The sequence below is a fragment of the Egretta garzetta genome, unplaced genomic scaffold, assembly GCF_000687185.1.
Source record: "Egretta garzetta isolate BGI_Z169 unplaced genomic scaffold, ASM68718v1 scaffold220, whole genome shotgun sequence".
Lineage (NCBI taxonomy): Eukaryota > Metazoa > Chordata > Aves > Pelecaniformes > Ardeidae > Egretta > Egretta garzetta.
In genome coordinates this window covers 5,897,621-5,904,869 of record NW_009258414.1, presented here as the reverse complement: position 1 = coordinate 5,904,869, position 7,249 = coordinate 5,897,621, and positions in this window count along the sequence as shown.

The window sequence follows — 7,249 nt, the reverse complement described above, 5'->3', positions numbered from 1 at the left end:
GTTTCAGGACAGAACATATAATACCCGCTAAGGTTGCCTTCAGCATTCAACTGTGGATGAACTGGCAGGAGGTTCAGTAATACAGCGTTAGATAATGGGTTGCCATGGCGACATTTCTGCCTCTGCCAAATTTTGGAGCTCAAGTTTAAAAGCTGATCTCAAACCAAGGTCTTTTCCAAAAAATCTCTAAGCTCTTATTAAAAGGGTTTTTTAAAAAAAAAAAAAAAAAAAAAGGCGAAAGCAAACACACAACCATATTCCTCTCTAAAAAATTCCATCCCACATAAAAGAAGGCGGTCCTTTCGCAGTCGTTTACTTCCAGTGTTATTACTCCAGCTCTTCTGACCACAGCATTGCCTTCTCTGACCACAGTATTGCCTTCTCATATATTAAAGTGCTATATTTCCACTATGAATTTGCCTGACTTAGAATCAAGCATGTAATATTTATATGCTTCTATTCAAGCATGTAGAAGATACGAATGCCAGTTCTTAGGCAAGTAGCAGAGTAAAAAGCTGTTCTTTTACTGTGGCTTTCCAAAGCACCTTTATTCACTGCCCTGCACAGCTGCTTGTGAACCTTAGCACAACTCAAAATAGAAGTTTCCAAATAACTAATTTTTCAGTTTCCTGGAAGTTCTGAAAAAGCAGTAGAAATGGTGGCCTTAATTTTAGGAAATTCAGGGGAGTGTGAAAAAAGCTCTAGACCTATCTAATAGGCTTCATTAATACACAAGGTAAGGCAGTACTGAGTTAAATTTATAACAGGGCTTGAATGTCATTCACAAACTGCAGCGGTGGCACAATTCTAGCATTATATTCCAACTATTAAAGCATTTGAATTTGGGCTTCCACCTCGCAGCTCTACGTTCTCAAACAGTTAATATATAATTTAAACTGCATCACAATGAAAAAAACTCCAACAATCTGCAACTCAAAAACCCTAAACAGAGAAAGAATGACAGGAGACACAGTACACAAGGTGGTTTTTTTTCTTAAGAATGTTGCTCTCTTTCCATTTAGTCTTCAAAAAGGGCCCACACTTGGAATCAGGTACAAGTAAGAGATGCAGTTTAACAATCACTGGCACTTCAGATAAGAAAGATCTTCACCATCTTCAAAATCCCTCTCAGTGATGGAAATGCCTATGGATTTTCTCAAACCGTTCACTGTCAAGCAAATGCAGTAATCCCTACATCAACTGGCAAGGCGTCAGCAGACCAGAATTTCAATACACACGGTCTGCCTTGCACATCTTGCTTTTTCATGCTAGAAGTGAAATGCCTGTGTAGCACCTTTGCACTGCTCAGCAGCTAGTTAGAGAATCTTGCAGCACAGACCAGTGTCATGTCTTAGTTGTGATAAGTAAAGGAGGCAGTTTGTGTTCTCCGAAAAGAGGAGCACAAATCAAAATGAATGTGATGACAAGTCTTCAAAAAGCGTGCTCTACTTCATTGAGGTTTCTAAAAGCAAAAACATATGGATTCTGAATCCAGCATTTGCTTTTGCCTGTTTTTCAGAGCATGGTGGTTCTGTTTCCCTAGCGTGTTTCTCTGCAGGTAACATCACTATACCAAAGTTATGTAATGGACTACAAATAAATTCAACTTAGTCACAGCAAGAATGGTGAAATCCTACAAAGCACGAGGAAGTTGCTTTTAAGAATTTTATGTTGTGGTATATAAAGCTTTCTCCAAAAGTTTCAGATCATGAGATCCGCAAAAGCAATATAATGAGAACAAAAATCATAAAGCACAACAGGTCTGGCTGATTCATGCATAAAATATAAATCAGATTGCCTTGCAAAATATTTTTAAAGAAGTATCTTGGTGAAATATCTTATTCTAGATGGCTTATTAGACAAATAACATTGACTAAAAGCAGAATATTTGCTTTCTTTCATTTCTTTCTGCAGTAAGTACGCCCATTATTCTTGTATGTACTTTCCTAAAGCAATAGAATCTCCTTCATAAGTTACAAAAAAAAAAATAAAAATCTTTTAAACTACTTAAATCATAAACCTCCCTGATTCTCTGTTGTGTTATGCTTTACACAGGGGTCTTACTTGTACTTCCTATAATTATATGTCTGCACATCTGCAGATGTGTTTATTGTTAACAGGTTATGGCAACATATTCGAATCTTTAGAGGAAAGTTCAAGGATAATGTTACACACACACAAGCAATTTGAAATAAGACTTTCTAAGACTCATGTTATTTCCTCAGCAATAATTTTAAGAAATTATCCTGTCTTTAACACCTTAGTAAAAATCTTAAATACTCATAAATTCTAATGACATAGTGGTGTCCACAAGTCTCATTGGTTCCCGCAAGTTTTTGAGCACATAAGGACTTTATATAGATTCAGATCTGAGAAGAAATGACTTAAAACCTCCCACAATATATTCTGGAGTTCAAGCAAAAAGTCCTCACAGTGCCATTTTAAAAATTACTTCCAGAAAAGAAATAGGTAGCCTATTTCGCAGTTTCATTCACAGCTTTTCAAAGCAAAATAAACTCCATCCTATCCCGTAACAGAACTGAAATTGTGGCATTTTGGAAAAATTCTCTCATTACTGATGCAATCAGCTGCCAATGCCTCGCTGACATTTTACATCAATTTTTTTTTTCTTTTTACAAACACACATAAATTATACACGGTGTATCAGAACTGCAGAGAGGCATATTTGCCAAAGAAAACAAATATCTTCTAACTTTGGAGATGCTATGGTACAAGTTTAACAAGAAAGTAGATTTTTTTTTTTTTTAATACAAGCATGAAATAATACCTACTTTACTTTCATGGTCCTGATCATAACAGTGAAAATACATCTCAGAACCACTACAGCTATTCCATGTAGTTAGTTATCTACCTAAATCATTTGAATAGTTGATGAAAACACAAAAAACTTTTGAGCTATCAGTAACTTTTAGACCAATATGGTGACATTTTTGTCAGAAAATCTAATTTTTTAGACAGATTGCTTTTGCTTATTAGGAATTGAAGTATTTCTTATCTGTAGCTGCACAAATTCAAAGACCTGATTGTGTACCTGCACAAGGAGACAACTGAGAAATTGAAATCTACCTCAAATACTTAAAAATAACAGGAAGTATGGGAAGTATCTTGTTACCTTTACTTTTATGGCTGAAAAACCCGAGCAAAATATAGTCTATAGTTTTTGAGTATACAGCAAGCTTATTTCTCTCCACCCAAAAATGTTTTGACAAGTGTACATGAGTACTGAGGGCTGTACCATAAGCTAGCCGAGGTGGCAAGTCTGAGGCTTACAGTTTTGTAGCACAGCTTTAGTAACACAAATAATCACTTGAAACTGTGTATCCCTGGCATTTTAAATTACTGTACAACATCTGCAGACCGACAGTCCGTGCTATGTAATTAAGAAGTAAGAGATGTCTGGCAAGATTTATGGGTTGGGGAGAACCCACTGAAACCTAATAGGTTTTTGACAGGACTGAAAAAGAATGGGCCAGACTTAATGACTATACTGGTGGACCATATAATTTCCTGATTAACAAATTTCTTTAAAAGTTTTTATATTATGTTTATTTGCTTTAAAAACAAGAAATTCTGGAGGCTGTCTCAAACTCAAAATGGAATTATTTATATTAGTGAGGCTATTAATGGAACTGTGTGGATTACCTAACACAATACAGGAATTTCCAGCTAGTTGTGTTCATATTCCTCTGTTAAATTGCAGAGGTGGGAAATGCGCGCTCAGCCTAGGGGTAAATAATATTGGAAAAAATATCAAAACTGGCTTTGAGGAAACTCAGGAAGATAGAGAAAATAAAGAATAAAATAACCTGCCTTGAGCGAAAAAAAAAAAAAAAAAAAAAGGGAAAGGGTTTAATCATGCTATGGAATTCAGCACTGAATTCTTTAATTCTTTCTAGGAATGACAGGACAACCGTGCACAAAAAAAAAAAAAAAGAAGAAAGTTTGCAGTTAAAGAAAGCTACCCCGTTGTCAGAACACGTTACTTCAATGCTGTCTCTTTTATAGGGAAATGGATGATCTATTTCAGTCACTTTAAAGCTTGCTAAAAAGAACATAATGTAAGGACAATTTTGCACTGACCTGGACTAGGCGCCTGAGATTTTACCATTTCAGATTATCTCATTAAAAATTGAGATCGCAGCTCTGATCCATTTTGCATCATTTTACGGTGCTGATGGAGTATTTTTAAAAGGCTTCAACAAAGAATCTGTTATTTCTTTTTAATTTCTTTTTTTTTTTCCAAGCATGTTTTTTTTAATCCTTGGGCTGAAACAGCTTCAAATCTGTGCCCCACAGTCCCCCTGGGAGGGCCCCATGCAGCATTTCTAATGTGTCTCATTCCCACTAGGCAGAGCCTGTTTGCATGGTGATGGCTTCAGGTGCTACACAAACCGTGTCCAATGGGTTGAAAAGTCTCTGAATTCTGTCCTTCAAACCCACATCCATCCTTTTGAGAGGCTCAGCTGGGATGTGTGCTGCACTGCAAAGCTCTCCATGGGTGTTATGTCCTAATTCACAAAACCTGGGCTGGGCTGAGTACCAGCAGCAGTTGATGAACAGTAACTAAAATTGTGAAGACTGGGACAGACCTATTACTTTTGCCTCATTCCCTCTTTACCTTTATGTTTTGCTGCCATATATCAGTATCACATGTGAATAATATCTCCAAACAGTTCTGCAAAAAGCTATAAAAACCATGACACAAGGTAAAGCCTATCCTTAAATATCATAGTAGCACCGAGTAAAACTATTTGTTCCTACATGCTGAGAATTCAAATACTGTATTTATACCAAATATATACTACTTTGTTCTACTGAAATACAGCCAGGCAGTGAGCTTGGAGCTCGGTTTTCAGGAGGCAATCTCCTACGATAAAGCTTTCCTAGAGCTTCTGCTAACACATACCAGCTAAGGATGCGGCTCTTTTGTTGTTTAGCTCTCAGTCTTGAAAAAGCTGATTTGTGCATCTAGCTTAATGAGTTAACTACATGCTGGCAATGCGTGATGTTTGGCATAGATAAATGTTTTTGCAGGATTGGAGAAGCCTCTTTTCCACGCTCCCTGAGGTGGGGGAGCAAGGCCATTACACACCTGCTGCAAAGGGCAAAAAACTAACAGGATTGCTGCTTTTCTACTACATTTGGGCTCCTGATAGGGAGTGCTCTCAATAGTTAAGAGGCTAAAATCCTTTCTGGCTGTGCCTCTGAACAGCTCCTGTCACAGGAGCCCACACTGACCCGGACACTGAGGAGTCCCATCTCCTCCCTCGCCGGGCTACTGCACAGCAGGGCCTTCCCTCCTGCCCCTCTTTGTGCTCCAACTATTGCAGTTATTTTGGGGACTGAAAAAGATCTAAGTTATCCCTTTCACCCTCCCTGCCAGGTTTCTCCTTCTGTCCCCTCTCCCAGGCTCCCCACGGTGCTCCTCCCATCCCTGGCATCATCAGGGCTCTGCAGGGCCTTCCCCGACCAGGTGTGCCATGGCATGCCCCCAGCCCAGCCAGACAGGCGGGGGTTCCTCAGCTGCTCGGACTCTTTCAAACGGACCAAAACTATGTGGACAAATGAAGTAGAGTCCTCTGCCAGCCAGTGGTCCCCAGCCCCACCTTTGCCCAGTTGGCTGCTTCAAGCTTCAGGGCACCGACAGACTCCAGCAGCAAGGCCTCAAGGTGTTGAGGGGACTGGAGAATTGACTAATGTAGTAAAAGCTAAAAGTTGGGGACAGACCAAAGAATCCTACCAAGAGGGAACCAGAAAGTATCAGGAAGCCGCAATTTTTCCTGAAGTATGCAAGCCTCAGAGAGGCAGTTTTGACTTTATATGTTGGAACATGTCCGCGGAGCTGGGGAGGGGTCTGGAGCCCCAGGCTGCTGGGGAGCGGCTGGGGGAGCTGGGGGGGTTCAGCCTGGAGCAGAGGAGGCTGAGGGGAACCCTCATCGCTCCCTACAACTGCCTGAGAGGAGGGGGGAGCCGAGGGGTAGGTCTGTGCTCCCAGGTAATGGGCAATGGGAAGAGGGGAAATGGCCTCAAGTCGTGCCAGGGCAGGGTTAGGTTGGACATTAGGAAAAATTTCTTCACCGAAAGGGCTGTCAGGCACTGGAAGGGGCTGCCCAGGGAAGGGGTCAAGTCCCCATCCCTGGCGGGGATTTAAAGGCTGGGGACACGAGGTGCGGTTTAGTGGTGGGATGGCAGGGTTAGGCTAACGGTTGGACTTGATGATCTTAAAGGTCTTTTCCAACCTAAACGATTCTATGATTCTATGTTCTTTACTGAAGAAAGAGGAAAAATATTTTCCAGATGTTTATGATGTTATTAATTGCAGAATATGTGCAATGTACACAGAATAAAAAACTATATTTAGGAATTACAGATTATCAGGGAATTATAATTCTTCTGTACTCTCAAATTATTTAATTCAATTAATCCAAAGATCTGTGCCAAAATTAATAGAATAGCATCTTAAATATCTAAAACTGGATAAGTAAATAAGTAAATAAGATGTGTCATTGCCACCTATATAAAGCTCAGCTATACATCTTTAAGTACTCTATTGAAGTCTGCAGTCCTCATGCAGTTGAAAAGAACATTGGACAATCTACCATCACACAACACAGTACAAATAAAAGGCAAGAAGCATTATGTGCTTAAAATCGCTTACTGTCTGAAATGAACTACTTAGCAAGATACTGGGGGGAAAAAATTTATTTGTTTCTAAAGGAAGGAAGGATGTTCAGAATGGAGAGATGATATGCAATCCATCAAATCCTTAACAGTACTCAACAGACTTCATAAGTAGCTTTTGTTCTATAAAATATATAGTCTTTGTTATAAAAAGGATTTTTTGTTTGTTTGTTTGGGTTTTTTTAAAATGTTTGGGTGAGACCAATAGATACATTAACGTAAGTTAATCAATGGAGGCGCTATATGTTTACAATCTTGCATGTAAATTAGAAATCTCTCTGTGTGAGCGAATTTATCTCTCTCCCTTTTCAGATGTAAATTATTGTAAGAATGAGACTTACATGAGTTGCACTTTACTTCCAGACATGCTGAAGATCTTGGAACTACCCCAGTTCAGTATTGATTGTAAGAATACTGCCAAAGAATTTAAAATGCACTCTGGTCATCAATTTGATTATTAGCTGTATATTATACTTTGCTTTTTTTAAACAGGTTTTCCTTCACTAGGCCTTAATTGATACTGCTGGAATAAAAAAACCCAACAGGG